This window comes from Cebus imitator, unplaced genomic scaffold (genome assembly GCF_001604975.1).
Source record: "Cebus imitator isolate Cc_AM_T3 unplaced genomic scaffold, Cebus_imitator-1.0 Scaffold300, whole genome shotgun sequence".
In the NCBI taxonomy this organism is placed as follows: Eukaryota; Metazoa; Chordata; class Mammalia; order Primates; family Cebidae; genus Cebus; species Cebus imitator.
In genome coordinates this window covers 2,256,050-2,275,785 of record NW_016107615.1, presented here as the reverse complement: position 1 = coordinate 2,275,785, position 19,736 = coordinate 2,256,050, and the positions used below count along the sequence as shown (strand labels likewise).

The following is a 19,736-nucleotide window of genomic DNA, read 5'->3' as shown; positions in this document are numbered from 1 at the left end:
TGTCTGCATCTTGAGCCCCCTGCCTCTCGTGCATTCTCGTGGTTATAGTGCTTATTGCCCCATTACTATACATTGTCTTTTATCTCCATGACACCAAAAATCCAAGTTTTTTGTTTTGCTTACCTTGTTTACCACTGCTTTTCCCTGCTAAGAAAAGTGATTGGAACGTAATAAGTGCTCGGTAAAAAAAAAAAAAAAAGAATGAACGAGTTAGTAAGGAGTATTGCTGGGGATTCAACAATTGAGGTCTGGACTCAAGTGAGTGAGCGATGGAGTTCCCTCTTTCTTACTAGCCCTGTGATATTTGACACATTCATTAATTCCTATGAAAATATGTTTAGTACATTTCTTGTTGCTATGCATCGTTCTCATGGAGTTCATGAGCAAGATAGGTCATGAATGAATAAAAAATGAATGAATTTAAAAATGATGATAATGTGTTGGGAAAGTGCTGTGAGGAAAGTGAGACGCAGTGTAGCTCTTTGGGGCAAAGGTGATGAGCAAAGGCGGAGAGGAGGTGGAATTTCAGCAGGGACATGTCGGAGGAGGAGGAGCCAGCCGTATTCAGAGATAGGGGAAAAAGACTCCAGAGGAAGGCACAGCAGATGCGAGCTCCTCTGAGCTTTGTGCTTGTCTTCCTTCATCTGTACATCAGCATAGTAATAAATGCCATGTAGAATTACTTTAAAGTTCGAATCAGATAAATCATAGAAAGCACCTATCCCACTGTCTAGGTGATAGTGAGCACTAAGCAAATGCCAGTTGGTTTTATTATGAAGAATAAAGTAGATCAAGTTGTTCTTTTTTGAAGGGGGTCTTCAGTTACGGGTATTTTACTTTACATAGAGAACCAGTTTGTCTTTATTTATGCCCTAAAAAAATTATTATTGAGCACCTACTATGTGTAAGGCAGTTTGCTGGCTGCTGTGGAAGCCTAACAAAATATCTAGGTCTATTTGTTTACACTCCACATATCACTTCTGTTATTTATTACTGCTTTGTCTCACTATCCATTCTAGAAGTTACCTCCCAAACACACACACACACACACACACACACACACACACACACACACGTGCACGCACACACATACAAGCGCACACACCTCTCTTTATACTTTCCCTCTGTTTGGCAGCTTGAAAATTCAGTGTACCTGGCCTTTCCTGGGTGATGACCTTATAAATCATTTGAATCACAGTTGGTATTTCTGAACATTTGAAATGCTCACGGCAAGGAAGCCTTCACATTTCTGAAAGAAAGGCTGTCACAAATATTTAACTTTATTGAAAAAGGAGCCAGATGCTAATAGAAAATATAAATGTTGTCCAAGAAAAGTTTTGCATTTATGTATTAGGAGTACTTTTTGTACCTAATAGCTACATGTGGCTACATTTCTTTTCTTCATGTGGGTGTCCACTTCCAAGGAAATGATGATTGAAATGCTAGAAATGCAAAATTAATTAACACCTTGTATAGTTCATCTGGCTCCTGCAGACTCAGTAATGGCTTTATTTGTATATAACTGTGTCTGTTGCCTATTTTTGACAAATTTGGACAAAATATCTGCTCTGCACTATTTCTGAATTTCTGATGCTGCTGAGAATAGCTGCAAGTATAAGAGGAAATGAAAAAACGAAAGACTCTAAATATTATTGAGAAGGATCATGCTTTTATTTTTACAGTCAGGGGTCAATCCTGGGTTTTTATTAAAAATGAAAAGATATTTTAAGGGTAATGCTTTTTTAAAATAACAAAGTGAAGGAAACAACATTTTAATTATAAATCTTAAAACGTAAAAATTGCATCTTTAAAGATATTTTTGTGACTTGATGCAAAAGACAACCTCCTTCAATAATGCAAGACTGATCTAAATATGACACGTGGAAAAAGGGCTGTGAAAGCTTACTTGTGCTCTCTCAGCCGCTATTTCATTGTTCTTTTCCCTTCATCTTGCTTAATTCTTCCTCTTCAGACAAAGCAGCAACTAAACTATCCCAAACAGTAGGGGTCTTATCCTTTAAACTCTTGCCTGATAAAACATGTTCATAACGTGTATAAAATAAAAGAATATTTTTAGTATGTAGTTGTAGGGCTGATTGCAAAACAGATTTTACCAAGTTTATAGTTTGGTGACTCTATATTCAGATATGTTTCTCTGATATGAGAATGGTCATTTTTTATGTGTGTGTATATGTGCGTGTGCATAAATATGAAGGTGTGTATATTTGTGGGCATAAATATAAATATATAAATTAATGTGGGTATATGTATGTGTATGTTTAAACCTTGAGGAGAATTTTTGATTATTTGTAAACTTTCTCAATTATTGCATGGTGTTACCATTGCATTTCCAAAGTCATAGGTTGGAAGTATCTGGGGCTTATAAAGTATCAGAATTTAATGTTATACAGTTTCAGGTGAATTACTGTTGGTAATTGTCTTCAGAATACAATATGCTAGTAAAGTTGTTGTTAGATCCTAAGAGCATTAGAGAACAAAGAAGAACAACTTGTTTATTAATTTAATATTTTTTGAGCACCTATCAATTGTGCTAAGTTCCAGGTAGCAAACTGTAGTTGCTCTGGTCTTAAGCTGCCTATCATGTTGCCATCTTTCCTCTTTCTCTTGGTATCCTCACTTTTGGTCCCGCTGGGGTAATAATTATGATGCTGATGTCTCCTGAGCCCATGATGATAAGCATTTGACTTAGGCTGGGATAATTGTAGTGCCTGACATAAATTCACAGATGTGTCTGTGACTTGTAGGAGGATTAGTCTGTGGGACATTTGGGAAAAAATATTTGCTTTCCTTTGGAGTTACTGATCTCAGTTTACATAATCCAGGGTGCATCAGTTAGTGAACTAGTAGTTTTCGTTTTTATGTCTAAATTAGAATTTTATTTCTATCTCTTGTAGCCAAAAGTCTTGATTAATGAAATTGTGGATGCAGAGATGTATGAAATAAGGTTTTAGTCCTTAAGCAATTCTGTTTGATTAGAATGGACTCATGAAACAATAGTTCCAATGTAATATGAAAAGCATTATTTTTGATGTACGTATAGCAAAATGGAGCCAGAGAGGTCAAAGAAGCTTGGCTGGCAAAGGCTTCAGAGAATGATATTTGAGCTAGGTGTTAAATTATGTGTGGGTAAGTCATGAAAACAAAATGAGAGAAGAGGGATAAGTAAGACCTAAGATAGCATGTCAGAGCACAGGACTCAGAAAATACATGGTATATTGGGGAATTGCAAGAAGTTCTATATTTTTGCTGTTGCATAGACTGTGGACAGAAGTGGATGGTAAATGAAAGACTGGTGGGTTGGGTTGCTTTTGGTACAATTTGAGAGATATGTACCTGTGAAAAAATCTCACTTCTGAACATAACAATAACAACAGGGGAATTTTTAAAAATCCTGATAAAAACAGGATTTGAAAAAAGTTAACATGTGAGTGTTAAAAACCTACTACCATTTCCCTGCCTTTTTGTTATGTAACATCTGGTTTTCCAAACTTTTCATATGCTGGCCCAGGTAATGGGTGAAGCAGGAGACTGGGAAAGGCGAAAAGGACAAATTACAAATGCTAAAGACACAACTGGGGGAGCAAACAATGTTCCATTGTTTCTGGAAGAGTGAAACAATGGAAAAAAGAAGGGTGGGAAACAAGCCAGTGAAAGCTGAGTTTTAAGAGCTTTTGAGGTGTCTAAATACATGAGCCTAGAACCTAAAAACCACACACTGTGGGTAGCTGTTGTGTTGTGTGAGATGAAAAAGCATAGAGAGATTATATTTAAAACCACTGCTGTGTGTTTTGAAGGTAATGTTTTCCTTTGCCAAAGAAATTAGTAAATGTTTTCTTAGTGATTTTCTTTCACTGTTATTGAATACACGTTTCTGTTGAGTAGGACACTTATATTAAGGCTGTCCAATTTTTATCAGGTTATATAAAAACGAAGGACTTTTCTATGAATCTTCATTTGAGCAAGGGTCAAGTATACATTTCAAATCTTTAGTAAGGCTAATATATAGGAGAATGTCAACTTGGTTAGGCCATAGTCCCCAGATATTTGTTCAAAACCAGTCTTTATGTTGCTGTGAAGCTATTTTTTGGACAAGATTAACGTTTAAATTAGTAGACATTGAGCAAAGCAGCTACCTTCTATTATACGGGTGGACGCCATCTAATAAGTTGAAGATTCTTAAGACAGGAAGAAAAAAGACTCATTCTTTTTTTTCCAGACTGCCTTCTGATTTGAGTTGAAACATCAACTCTTCCCTTATTCTTTAGCCTGCCAGCCCATTCTGCAAATTTCATTTTTAACCAGCCCCACAATCACTAGAGCTGATTAAAAAATAAATAAACTCTCCTTTAGCCGACTAAGGGCCCCGTGTGAACTTTGGGAATGGGGTCAAGCCACCAGAAATTTGTGTTTTATACAATTAGGGGACTTAACAACATCAGCTTACATGTAAAAACCCTTGTGTTCAACTGTTAAGGGGACAACCAGCAAGTTGACTTTTAGGATCTCTCTCTTTTCGGAAAGTTATTATTATTATTATTATTGCCTAATAAATTATATTCCAGTCACTCTAAAAAAATAAAATATATATATCTCTCTCATCCACACACACACACATACATACATGCACAAACATGCATAGTGTTCTATTCTTTCTGTTTCTCTGGGGAAAGCTAATATAAAACACAAACATCCAAAATGAGCAAATTAAATCTTTTTGAGCCTATTCAGCAGTATGTTATTTATGTCTTTGGAATAGAAAAGATTGAGAAAAGTGTCTAGGAGTAAAATGCTGAAGTGCTTCACCAGCCACATACCACAGTTTTACCACTTCTCTAGGTGCTCAAATAGATGCATGCATACAAAGCAAAGGCAAGTGAATCTCAGTGATCATGGGGTGGTGAAGAATTCATATCTTTGTAGAGAAGACTGGTGAGCTGGAAAGGTATCATGTGTTATCGGTTATGGCTGTATTTTCTTCTTCTGTCCTAAGGCCTACAGAAGTGTTCCCTACTTTTGCAAATTTTCTCCAAAGCCTATATCCTAAGCTTAGCCCTCCCAATTTTGCTACTCTGATGATGAGAGAAGTCAAGTTGAAAATTGCAAGGAAAATATCTTCAAGAGAGCATGGGAATGTTTCTTCCCTAGATACCATTCTAAGCATCTTTCAAAGAAGGAGCTTCTTCGAAGAAGAAAGTAGACTCAGACCCATCTAAACAAATTTGAGAAGAGAGGATCAAAACAAGGTGGGTCCAAAATGCAAATCCTAGGGGAACAAGCTACTTGAAATAAAATGATTTAAATATTTTTTCTCCAAACAAGAAAAATTTAAATTCTTTCTATTAGTTATTTGGTCCTAGTGTCAGTGTTTTAAATCTTGATCACTACTAATATTTTCCTAGGTCCAGAATTTATTGGTGGGGACAGGATGGTATGGGAAGGAAGAAGTTTTGAGTTTCTTCCAGAATTCAAGGTAAATTTTAGGTATGTGAAAAACTCCACATATATCAGCTGCTTTCCTAAACATTCTACGATTCTGTAATATTTTCAAAGTTTTTTTTTTTTATCAACCCAGTGTTTTTGCTTTGCCTTTTACTATAATGCTTCTTAAAAACACTGGCAATATAGAATGGGTTAGAAAGAATGTCATTAATTTAGGTGCAGAAATAAATACTGAGTATACTTCCTGGCATTACAGAGGAGCTTAAAAAATTTTAAGACTAGGTCTGAAGGTCTTCTGAGAAACTCAAATCAATAATCTAATATCACCAAATGTTTTGGGATAGTTTGAAGACACACCCAAGGCTATTTAAAGACATTCAAAACACAAAAACTATCTGATTGCCATTTATATATATATATATATATATGCATGTATTAATTCCAAAACTATCTGATTGCCATATATATATATGTGTGTGTTTATGTGTATATATATATATATATATATATATATATATACATATGCATATATATATGGTAATCAGATATTTTTGGAATTAAATTTTTAAATAAATGGTTTGCAATTTCAAGATGATGCTGGTGATTTTATACTGATAAGGAGAACTATCTTCTGAATAAACACTCTATAAACTCTCAGAACTTTACAGTGTGTTTTCAATGAAATAGAATAACGTTTCTATGTCTTTTAATGATAACAGCAATAATGACTATTTGCTATGTCCTCTTACATGCACACTAGCAGCATCCGCTCTATGCCCAGCTGGGAAAGAGCGGCTTTATTTAGTAAAGTTCCTGAAGCAGTGCTGACCCTTTGTAACCGCTTTGAGAGGTAGAAACAGCAAATCTCTCTGGTATTATTAGGGAAGAATACTGGTGAACCAATGTAACAGACTTTGTTTTCAAAGACAAAATAGACTCATAATTGGAAAAGTGTTTTGGGTGTTGCTGATCCTACAAAAGATTAAAATTAAACTTTGAAGTAAAAATGACTCAAATCAGATAATATTTTAAAACATTTTTTTCTTCCCTTTTGCAATTGGTGTTCTCACAGATATGTCATGCAACACAATTATGTAATATATGATAATGTACATATCATTTGAATATATGATATAATCAAGGTAGATAAAATAATTGCCATTATTTTGAGAACAGCCTATGTGCAGGGAATAGTGCTAGACTCTTTAAATATATCATCTTATTTATTGCTCTGAACTAGTATATAAAATAAATGTTACAATCCACATTTTAAAAGTGAGGAACTGAGACACCGTGAAATTAAATAACTTGCCTAGAACATCAGAGTTAGTAAGTTATTAAGTTTGTGGAGCTGGAACTTGGAACCAGGTTTGTAATTCCAAAGCTCTTTATTTAGTAGCGATTTATCATTGCCATCATCTTTGATGACATGCAAAGTAAATAAATAAAACAAAAACCCCTATATCCAACATGATGGATACATTTTTATTTATCAAGTAAAGAAAAAAGAATACACTTTTTCTTAAAAAAAAAAAGTTTACTTGGCCAGGAGCAATGGCTCACACCTGTAATCCAAGAACATTGGGAGGCCAAGCTGGGAGGACTGCTTGAGTCCAGGAGTCAAAGAGCATCCTGGCCAACAAAGCGAGATCCCCATCTCTATTAAAAAACAAGGGAGAAATTTACTGGCTGTTCCAGTATATAGAAAACAGAAGATGCACGCTACATAAGCCTGTTTTTGACTTTGGGTACATTACTGGTGACCTTGGTTCAATGAGCCTACATCAAACGAAAGATCAACAAATCTTATTTTTAGAAATATGAAAACAATGAATGTTGGTACTAAGATTATACTATATGGTGATTCTTTTCCACTTTTACTTGATTCTTTGTCCGCTGAACTGAAGAAGGAGCGTTTTCCAGAAACCTCAGAGTCTACTTTTTTTAATCCATACTTTTCCTTAGTGGGATCAATTATTGTATGCTACTTCTGTCTGTGAAAATCAGACTAGAATTTGCTTCAGCTAAGCCCTGTTATGTAGCTGGAACTACATACACTTGGACCTGCTATAGACAACACTGAAAATGGGTGTTATATATAAACTTCCCTCCATCTGGATATGTTTTAAATTCCACAGCAAATAGAAACATTGCCAAGACAGGAAGAATACTAATGAATAAACATTTCAGTCCTCCAGAGGCTATAATTCATTCAGCCATTTATTCTAATACACTCATTTATTTAACAAGTTTGTATTCAGCATCTGCTAGAAACCAGGCACTGACATAGGCACTAAGGATATGCTGATGAACGAGAGATGGAAATCCTTACCTTGTGAAGCAGATCTTCTGCTAATAAGATATATATTCAACATGCCAAATATATATCTTATATATCTGGTCTAGGGGTATCTATTAACATACACCTAGACCAGGCATTGGCAAAATTTTTCTGTGAAGGGTCAGATGATAAATGTTTTAGGTCTTGTGGGCTACATAGTTTTTATTGTAACCACTCTGATCTGCCGTTGTAATGTGAAAGCAGCCACAGACAATGTGTAAACAAATGTGGTTATATATCAATAAATACTTTACTTACAAAAATAAGTCGTGGACCCAGACTGCACATGATCTAGTCTAGGCCTATGACCTGATAACTTAGAGAGAGCAAGGCAAAAAGCCACACAACATGAAAAGTTACTTCAGAAGTCAATCCAGAAATCTTCATTTTGCAGATGAAATAAATGAGGTCCTGAGAGGCTGAGTGGTTAGCTCGAAGTAACAAAGTCAACTAATGGCAGAACCAGGACTAGAACCTGTAACTCCTGACTCTTAGTATAGTTTCTTTCTATTTCACTAGATTGCCTCTCCTGTGCTAGAAGTCATAGGACTTGCCATAATGTTGTACTATGTGAAAGAGGACATTTTTCTTGGGTTTCTTGGGTTTCAAATACTACAAGTTTTAAAAACTCACCATGCACTATCATCACTATCACGACTACCATCGCTATCACGACCACCACTGCTATCACGACTACCATCACTATCACGACCACCATCACTATCACGACTACCATGACTATAACGACCACCACCACTATCACGACTACCATCACTATCACGACCACCATCACTATCACGACTACCATCACCATCGCCACCGCCATCATCACCAGCCTCACTATCATCACCAGCCTCACTATCATCACGGCTACCACCACCACTAATGTCACCAATATCATTATCACCACCATCACCACCATCATCATCACAAGAAACAACCAAGGCCCACCACAAATACTGAGTCACAAAGTTGGGTTTATTTATCTCGGTGCAGCAGGATCTGAGAGTGCATTTAAGTGTCATTATGAAGGCACCTCAGTAAGGGGGTGTTGTGAAGAGCTTCTTTTTTTTAATTTATTTTATTGCATTTAGGTTTTGGGGTACATGTGAAGAACATGCAAGATTGTTGCATAGGTACACACGTGGCAGTGTGATTTGCTGCCTTCCTCCCCATCACCTATATTTGGCATTTCTCCCCATGCTATCTCTCCCCAACTCCCCACCTCCCACTAATCCTCCCCTATTTCCCCCCAACAGACCCAAGTGTGTAGTGCTCCCCTCCCTGTGTCCATGTGAAGAGCTTCTTATGGGGTTGGGTTTATGCTGATGATTCTTTTTTTTTTTTTGAGACGGAGTTTCACTCCTGTTACCCAGGCTGGAGTGCAATGGTGCGATCTCGGCTCACCGCAACCTCTGCCTCCTGGGTTCAGGCAATTCTCCTGCCTCAGCCTCCTGAGTAGCTGGGATTACAGGCACGCACCACCATGCCCAGCTAATTTTTTTTTTTTTGTATTTTTAGTAGAGATGGGGTTTCACCATGTTGACCAGGGTGGTCTCGATCTCTTGACCTCGTGATCCACCCGCCTCGGCCTCCCAAAGTGCTGGGATTACAGGCTTGAGCCACCGCGCCCGGCCTATGCTGATGATTCTAAGGATGGATTACAAAGCAGAAACTCATTCTGGATCAGATGCCATCAAGAAACAAAGACATTCTTTTGAAGTCCTTGGGATTAAAAAAAAAGAAAGAGAAAGAAAGAGAGACAGGTGATGATTGGATTTCTTTGTTTTATCTAGCAGTTGGGAGGATTAGAGCAGGGGTAGAGTTGTGTTGGTAAAGAAGTAGCAATCACTCAGCTTAGCCAGAAGAGGGGCAAGCTACTCATTTGAGTGGCCTTGTTACTCCTTTTTCAAGCGTCTTTTACTTTCTTACTTGTATTTTCTTACTTCAATAGCAGTAAATAAGGTCCACTGTTGAAAAATTATAAAATTCAGAAAGGAAAAGGAAGAAAATTAAAATCCTCCATCTATAGATAACAATAATTGATGACTTGGTATGTACCACTTTTCTATGTATGCATGCACATACATATACTTGCACAGGATATGAGATGACAGTATACATTCCAATTTAAACTACATTTTTATTTAATGTATAAAACAAACATGTTTCCATAGAAAACATCATTTTCAATGAGTTCAAAGATATTTCACTATGTAAGTTTGCTGTAATTTATTTAACCAATTGCTTATTATTATACATTTAGAAGAAGGTTTCCAGACTTTGCTATTATTAAAAACACAGGCATTTTTTTGTGCAAATTCTAAATGCTTTCCTTGGGATAAACTCCTAGAACTAAGAATGTTAGATCTGTGCATATGTACATTTTAAGAATTTTTAAAAATCTCAGTAAATTGTCATAGGAAAATTTGTATAAATTTTTGCTCATACATATAATGTGTGAGAATATTCCCAACCTTGCAAAAATAAAATATCCATTTTACTTAAAACTGACTCAAGCATGATGTCCTAAGAACATAATTTTATTCTTTTTACATAGAATTTATTCACATTTTCCATTAGTCCAATAAGCTTTCATTGAGTGTAATGTGGGACAGTCACTGCCCTAGGTACTGAATATAATCTGTGGTTTTTCACAGAGTCAGTATCTTTACTTGTCACAGTTTATATACATGACCATTAACCACTTTCACAGAAAAAGGTAAGAAGAAATGTAAATCTTGTTAGATTAGGTTTTACAGGAGGAGAATTCTACCTGTATTGTGGCACCACCAACAATCAATCACAAATAATTTATCATCTTGGATGTGTGACATGAGTTAACATTTTCGACAAATATTTTATTTCGGTCTAACTTTAGATAAGTTAATACAACTTTGTCTGTTTTTGTCCAAATATTTACTGAACTCCTAAGAAAATATTAGTAACCACCATAAAATACCTTACTGACTCATAGGCAAACTCTTAACTAGTTGTTCTGGACAAAAAAAAAAGTTGCTGGATATAAGCTCCCTATCCGTGTTGTCCCACTGTCCAATTAGGAACATTTGTCAATTCTCTACCCAAAGAAATAACACACAAGTATTAATATGTGAGGGTGCACTAGCTGTCTTGAAAACACAGCTTCATGTTGCAAGGCAAAATTAAAACTGGCAATCAAAATGTCTGAAACACACAATTGCAAAGCAAGGTAATGTTTTTTCTTTCATTTTATTTTCTACTGCACTTTCTTAAGGTTAGGGAGGGGCTTCGTTATTAACCAGATTCTTGCTTCCTACTAAAACCGGATAAGCATAGGCATATACACTGTCTTAAAATTCTGTTGAATGTATACACTTTTCATTTCCCTGTATCTTTTTTCCCCAATTCAGTGCATGTCAATAAGCACTGTTAGACATTTGTACTAACAGCTGTAGCTAGTTTTTAAATTAAAATAAACTCATAAAAGTTTATGCTTTCAAAAGATAATTTCATTTAACATTTATCTATGTTCAGATGTACAATATATCTGCTAATATCACACTTAGGTTATTTCCTCAATACTTTCTTTTGCTTTATGAATTATAGCTGATGTCTTTCACGTGAAACTTATTGAAGCTGTAATGATCTGTTTTTAAAACAAATCATGATAATGACTGTAATTTGTATTCTTTACAAGCTACTTACATTTTTAAAGTAGGCTTGAATCATTCTACAAAAATTTGGATTAAAAATAAAATATAAAATGCGTTCAGCATATGAAATATTATTCCTTTGATATACTTCCATTGTATCCACATTCTTCTAAAGTAATTTTATATATTTTATATTCATCAATTATAATAAAGATGAATTTTAATATGTCCAGAAAATTATAATCATACATAATATATGACTTAGTCTACTTTTTCATTATTGCAATTTTTAAATTGCTGCTTTATAACTTAAAATGACAACCAGAATTATCATTGGCACCCTGAATTTTAAATATGCTAATAAATTAATTGAGTTTGCTTTGTTGCTTTTATGTAACTTTGCAAGCTTTGTGTGTAGAGAGTGATATAAGTTCAAAGATCTCAATGTGAATCATTACTGAGACAGTTATAAATATCATTAATTGTTTAATTTTGGTATTTACATTTTGTAAATGAAATTAACTTGAAGTAATTTGTATACTTTGTTATTCTTTTATTCATTTTGACTTAACAAATGCATATTGAATAGCTACTCTGCATAAAAGTCTGCATGAGTGGAGACAGCCCGTGCTTCCCATACTTTTATAAAAGAGCCATCTTTTGGCAAAATCTCTTTCTCTTTACTCTCTTTTTCTCACACACACACACATACACACACACACACACACTCATACAGAATTTATTCGGCAAAAGTAAAAAAATGTATTTTTATTATATATTTTATTTATATAATTATATATTACACACAATTTATTGTATATAAATTTATTATATATAATTTATAATATATAAATATATTCAGATATATTTATATATTATAAATTATATATAATATATATTTTTAAATAAAAAAGTGATTATAATTATAAATATATAATCACTTTTAGTGTTAAAATTTTTTTTTTCTTATTTAATTTACAGTAAACTTTTCCGGGAGGAGTGTACAGCAGTATATATTTTGCTGATTCATGGATTCCTGTGTTCACCACCACAATCAAGCTACTAAAGGGTTTCATCACACACACATACCAATTTCTCAGGCTGCCTTTTTGTAATTGGCCCATCCTCCACTTCAGTCCCTGGCAACCACTGATCTGTTCTCTGCCCAGTAGTTTTTGTCTTTTCCAGAATGTCATATAAATGAAATCATATAGTGTTTACTCTCTGAACGGGGTTTCTTGCACTTAGCATAATGCATTTGAGGTCATTCATGTTGTCATACATATCAGTAGTTCCTTTTTATTGCTGAGCAATATTGCACTGAATGTATGTGCAACTGTTTCAATAATTGGGGCACATTTTGCTTGTTTTCAATTTTTAGCAGTTATGAATAAAGCACTTTAAAACATTAGCTTACAGCAGTTTTGGTAAACATAAGTTTTTATTTCTCTTGTATAAACAGGAGTGAGACTGCGGGTCATATGTTAAGTGTATGTTTAACTTTAGAAGAAACAGCCAAACTGTTCTCCAAAGTGGCTGTGCCATTTTGCCTTCCAACCAGCGACGCGTGAGAATTCCAGCTGCTCGACATCATTGCCAGACTGATACCCGTCAGTTCTATCGATTTCAGCTCTTTAAGTAGATGTATGTTGCATTGCATTGTGGGTTTAATTTTTTCATTGCTCTAATGAATAATGACACTAAGGTTATTTTCCAATTATGTATCCTCTTTGGTGAAGCATTCTTAAAAAATCTTTGACCATTTTAAAAATTGGGAACATTTTAAAAAATGTTGAATTCTGAGAGATTTTTTTTTTCCCACATATTCTGGATACAAGTCATTAGTTGGATACATGATTTGAAAATAAATTACTTTAATATGCTTTCTTTTTTATTTTTAAAGCCCTACTTAACAATTTTTTATTTTTGGGCTCATGCTTTTTGTGTCATATCTAAAATTACTTTGCCTAATCCAAGGTCTTAAAAACCTTCTCCTGTGTATTCTTGTAGATGGCTTAATGTTTGAGTCATCTTAGACAGAACCTCACTGATTCTGTTAGGTCTTTGGATACTGAACTTGATTATCAAGGATTTTATCTTGATTTTGAAACCATCTAAGTGAAAGTGCTTTGTAAATTCTAGAATCCCATAGACTTTTTAGTTATGTTTCCTTGCATTTAAACTTATGAACACAGGAACTGCTATACATGTAGATGTTCATCACAACCTTGTGCCTAATTTCCTGAGTTCCCTGTACCTCTGCTCTTTCTAGCTCAGTAAAATAAAGCATTTTGCTTACGAGTTCTGGATCTAAGCAGGCCTGCCTTTTGGTAAGTCTGGCTCTGGCACTCACTAGCTGAGAGAATTTGGGAGGAGTATGCAGTTCAAGTATCAGTTTCCTCTATGAAGTAAAAGACTTAACTCTTCCCAGTGTTTTAGCAAATCTGCTGTTGTTAGGAATCGCTGTCATTTTTATTGAAATGCTGCCTTGTTCCTTCCACTCTCCTTCAGTTATTAAATCACACAGTAGTCCAGGAGCTGAGGCTCTTTCCTTGTTGCCAGTCTTCCCTGTTGTTGGCAGCATTCCAGGTACCCCATTGTGGTGCACCCTCTACCTGCAGGGACCTCACCCCACCCACTGCCTCTCTGATGATGACAATCACCAGCTGTGCCACAAGACACTGTATGTCTCTAGATATTAAACTCCACCTGCCCAATCTGTCCCTCTCTACCACTTATCTTCCTTGACATTCACTACGTTAGATCAAATGCTGATTCCTAGGTCCCAGCTTCTCCTAAGGTGCCTGAACTCCACTCTCCAACTCAGAAACTCTCTACAGTAGGTCTATTTTGCCTCCTTTCTTCTTTTTTAAATCTTACTTTACATTCTGGGGTACATGTGCAGAACGTGCAGGTTTGTTACATAGGTATACACATGCTATGGTGGTTTGTAGCATCCATCACCCCATCATCTACATTAGGTATTTTTCCTAATGCTCTCTTTCCTCTATCTCCCCACCCCCTGCTGCCCCTCCCCTAACTCCCCGTCCCCCCACAGGCCCTGGTGTGTGACGTTCCCCTCCCTGTGTCCATGTGTTCTCATTGTTCAACACCCACTTATGAGTGAGAACATGTGGTGTTTGGTTTTCTGTTCTTGCGTCAGTTTGCTATTCTGCCTCTTTTCAAAGCTTTCAAAAAACATTTTGTCAACTCTTTTTTAAGTTCTTAATTGAAAAACAAATAAAACTCGTATCATAAATTCACCACTGGTTTCTACTTGCATGGGACTGAAATCTCTTATTTATGTTTAGGAAGTTCATAACAGACCATATAGGTAACTTCCAGCCCCTCTTGATTTTAAACGGCTGCTATGATGGAAGTTCAGATTGCATATGACACATTCCATTTCAGTGGGATGGGATTGAGGAAATTATGGGGTGGCAGTAATTTGAACATGATGGGTATTGAAAAGCTTCATGTTCCAGAACTGTGGATATGTGGAGGCAAAGCCTGACTATTTTAGCTATAAAATCAACTGCTGAACTGTACAGAAGTTTATTGTCTCAGGTCACATAAGATTTCTTTAGTGAAAGGTATTTTATTTGCTTGGGAGTTGGAGATACTACTTACACTGCTCTGTAGCATTTTGAATGCCATTGTTTTTTTCCCCTTTGTAAATACAGGAGTTCTCTGTGTGTTTTGAAGCCTGTTTTCATCTTCTTTCATCTCCTCTCACTCTCAAAACTAAAGATGTGAGGGATTTAACATCTCTCCTTCCTTCCCCATCCGGGAGCTGTGATATTTCAGAGGAAGAGATAGAAGTGCCTTTTGATTATTGTTCGGGGGCAATTGCGACATCTTCCTGGAAAGTTAAGCACAAGGAGAGATCAAACGGTCTGGTTTGAAGTCCATTGTATTCACAGCTCCCTTGAGAAAAATATGAAATCAAGGAAAAAAAAAACAACCCACCTGTATAGAAGCAAACTAAAATCCAAATGACAGTGAAGTTCGAGCAAACTATTGTAGAAATGGGAAGAAATGACATGCTGTAAGCCACTGGAAGATGGATACTAATAATTTATTACCAAGTGTATGGATATGTTAAAAAAACACCAGCTAGAATCCACTTCTTAGGCTCTTGTACCGCTGTGAGTTGGCTTCTGCCTGTAGTTCCATGGAAAGTCTCTCTGGAATCATCTACTATCTCATAGATAGAGGCAGAGTCAGAGTGGGTACCAGCTGCCCATCTTACTGAGTCAGTGCTGACGGAGTGCCAGGAAATAATCAATGCATTCAATGTCCTGCCCTGGGAATGGTTAAAAAGTGAAAATTTTAAACAAAATTGTGTCTGAACTATTGAAGTCTTTGGTTGACCCATCATGGCCTTGGTTGTCCTTCATTTGTTCTCTTAGGAAGGGCTCTTACCACTTTTAAACGTCTTGTATTCTCTTAATATTTTGGCTTCCTTTTGTGATTATGATATGGTTTGAGCTGTGATTTTTACGATTCATGTGACTTTAGTGTTTATCCAAACTGCATGTGGCTGGGTACAGTTTATCAAAAGTACACATTACAGACTGAGGCCTGTACTTCCAGTATTCTGACTGGCTGAGGCAGTAGGGTCACTTGAGCTCAGGAGTTTAAGACCAGCTTGGGCATCACGGCAAAACCCTGTCACTACAAAAAAATACAAAAGCTAGCTGGGTGTGGTGGCATGCACCCATAGTCCCAGCTACTAGGGGAGGCTGAGGTAGGAGGATTGCTTGGGCCGGGGAGGTCAAGGTTGCAGTGAACCATGGTAACACCACTGCACTCCAGGCTGGGTGACAGAGCGAGACCTTATTTCAAAACAAACAAAACAAACCAACCCCCTGCCCCCCCCGCCCCCTCCGCATATTGGGATAGTAAATCTTGATGTCAGAATGAGTGGAGCACCTAGCTCCATCTTGGGGATTTTCCCATTGCCAGAGACCTGGAACTCCCTCTTAAAATGTGTCAAGAACCCTGAAAGAGGGAAGATACAGAGTGAGGGCCACAACACCACTGGATATACATCTTAAAACTGAGGTGAAGCTCATAGATGTTAGTTCCTGCATCTTGTAGTGATATCTTTACTCCCTAGGAGAGGTTGTCAGATGCGAATGACTGGGGACACACTTAGCAGTATGGATGGTGTGCGTAATCTTGTATCCCTGGAGCAAGATGATCCTACTTATTCTTGCACGATGATTAAAGAAGAGATTATATGCTGAAATGCATGAGATCTGTATATACCTTATTCCTGAGCACAGTTGGACCTGCAGTAAAGCAATGCTCTTGGGAACGGCCCTAACTCTCCTGTTATCATCCTTCGTACTAAACGGAGAGAGCAAATAATATGCAGTCTAGATTTGCATACCAACTCCTCAAGGAGTCACAGGCAGACATCTTGCAGCTGCTTACCCGCTATCATGGATATCAAATCCCTGGTGTGATAGAACTTGGACACCTTACGCGAAGCTGAAAATAATAGAAACCCCTCCCACTGGAGAATGAGGCGCCACTAATCTCAGGCAGATTCTTGTCAGGCAATGTGGAGGGAGCCTCCAATATTATACAGCAGATACTCCTGTTTATCTCTCCAAAATAATACATGAAAAAGAGAACAGTAAATTGTGAGGACATATGTTGATTTTGCATTTACAGCAAGGAAAGGAGGATAGAATATGGATATATATTCAGAAACAGATGAGATTATGGGTTTGGCAGAGGAATTGAGGTAATTCCAAACAGCAGGTTTCTGTTTGCTTTATAAACAGCAGGTTAGGTCATTTGCTGAGAATGAAGTGAGCAGCCTCTGGTCCAGTGGTTTGAGGAAGACAGAGAAGTATAAAAATAGTCACTGTAAACAATAGGAAAGAGATTTGCCTGAAGAAGAACTGCAGGATTTCTAGACACTTAAAGTTTGAGGCCATGAATTTTTAATAGTATCAATCTAAGTGGTTGTGTAATTTTTCTCTAGCAGTGATGAATCAGCAGTCCAGGTATAAATAAGAAGAAGGCAGACTTTGGGATGAAGCACGGTTGAAAATGCATCTTATGGCATTGTGTCAGGGTGGTTACACTTAATATTATCATTTTTGCCATTACTTTTAATATAGCTTAGATTTAAGAAATATAATTTCTTCATTTAAGAAATATAGCTTAGATCCCAAAAGGAAACTAAAATACCACGGAAACAGTGAAACATTTCTTGCTGAAGAACGAATCAATCGTGTAAAATTTAGGACATATGAAGTAACCTCACAGCAATAACTATTTCATGGTTATTTTTTGGGTTCCTCCTTTTTCTTGTACTCTCATTTCCTCCAGCCTGAACTGTGTCAGAGCTAGATGGGAGTCTGCAGTTGTCCACTGAGGAGCCATGATGGTTGCAAACACTCAATCGTTATACAGGTCGATGGCTTCTCAACTTACAGGGATTGAGTGAAAAAGTAACCGGAAGCTGAGGGAAGAGGAGTTGGGCTTCTAATGACAGGAGAGAGTGAAATGAAGAAATAAAAGTTCTTGCAAGAGAGACATAGCCTTTAATGAGGCCAAAAGAGTACATGGTCAGCCCATAGACTGAAGTCAATTGCTTAGCTTACCTGTGCTATGTCTCTGCCCAGGCCCGTCCTGCTTGCAGATCCATCTCACACAGACAGTGTGCCACTGGATGTGAAGGTCCTTCACTGATTTCTCTAACTCACAGCCTTGTACATCTCCCCATGTTAGAATAGAAGGTGGAACACTTAGAAAGATAGTGGGCTAAGAAAGCCTTGTTCTTGATCAGGATTGAGTCATATACACTTAGTTTTAAATTTGCTTCTGAATTGCGGAACAGAAACTCCCAAGACTTCTGCAATCAGAATTATTTTTAAAGGTAGATTTGAAAAAGAGAATTTGGGACTACACTACAGAAAGGCTTAAATTTCAAGGTAAGGAATTTAGACCTTATTCTTAGATTCTTAACTAAGGCTCTCCCCTCTGGGGACAGAAAGTAACATGTTGGAAGTCCCACTTTTAGAAGATTCATGAGATGCTGGTGGATGGATGAAGTGTGTGTTCATTTCACCTTACATCAATGAGAAATTTATCTTTTGTTCGCTATCAACAGATCTTGTAGTTTCTTCCTGAATAATGTCTTTAAATAGATTTCCCTTTTCTTGTATTATTCTCTCCATTTCATATGCAGCCACTATCATTTCATGTTTTTTCTCTTCATTTGCTCTCAGACATCCAACTTCCCTCCTTTAGTTTCAAAATGCCAGTTATTTGTGTCTTCTTAGTAGTTTTTGTGGAAGAAGATCACCCATTGAACTAATCAAAACTCTCTCAGTGGTTTCATTTTAATTAACTGAAAATCTCCAATTACAAGTTCCAGTTACTTCTGTCCTTTCCCTTTCTAATTTAATTTCATTTATTTATTAGGATTGCCTCCTTTGCTGTATACTTTCCAGTGGGATGAAGATTTTGGTCCTTTGCTCATTCATGCTCCTGCTTTTCAAAACCCAAGCAACAAATGAAGCCTCCGCAGCGACTTTGTCACTATGAAATCTCAGCATTCACTAGCCGGCCATGGTGAGCAACCAGACAAATGGACACCTATATACCGGTCTGTACCTGCAGAGAGAGAACTGCAAATCTCTGTGACCATTAAGCTATCTTATCTTGTACATTGTTAAAAGTCTGCTTCCAAAAAGTTTACATCTCGAATACTGTAATTGAATAGAAACAGGGACCCTACCTGGGTCCTTCAAATTTCACACCTTGTCTACTGAAGTAAGGGTTGAATATGCGTGACTATCTCTAAGGTTTACGGGCTTACCTGTTGGCAGTAGACTCAGTAGTTTCTACATGGAAATGGGGAAACCTGTGACATCCCAAATATTAAGTATAAAAGCTTTGTTTGTGTATACTCATGGCACCATGCTTTTAATAAAGAGATAATCTATACAGTTTTCTTTTTAAAAGATACTTTGGTTTCTTTATTGTTGTGAACTGACAAAGCTAATTTCTTTCTGAAGTGGTTCTTTGGTTGAGAATGGTAGCCACTAGTTGATGTAGCTGGTGAGAGTTAGCAGTCCCCCACAATCTGACTCCCAGGTTATCGTGAAAGAAATCTCAGACAAAATTGTTACACACATAAAGACATTTACTAAACAAGCGAACATCAGTAAGTAGGCAGAAAATAGCATCTATAACTAGGTTTGTCAGCGTAAAGAAGGCAAGGCTCTTTGTTCTTTTAAATTCTTCAACATCCATACTAGATGAAAGGGTCA

The 19,736-nt window shown here is 36.7% G+C and overlaps 1 long non-coding RNA gene across 1 annotated transcript in view; it reads left to right on the top strand.

Annotated features, from left to right (window-relative positions):
* LOC108285559 overlaps positions 1-19,423 on the top strand; it is a 34,085-nt gene extending 14,662 nt beyond the window's left edge. The window contains exon 3 of the long non-coding RNA XR_001817634.1: positions 18,886-19,423. This is a non-coding gene — a long non-coding RNA (uncharacterized LOC108285559). The remainder of the gene's footprint in view (positions 1-18,885) is intronic.
* The last annotated feature ends 313 nt before the right edge of the window (positions 19,424-19,736 follow it).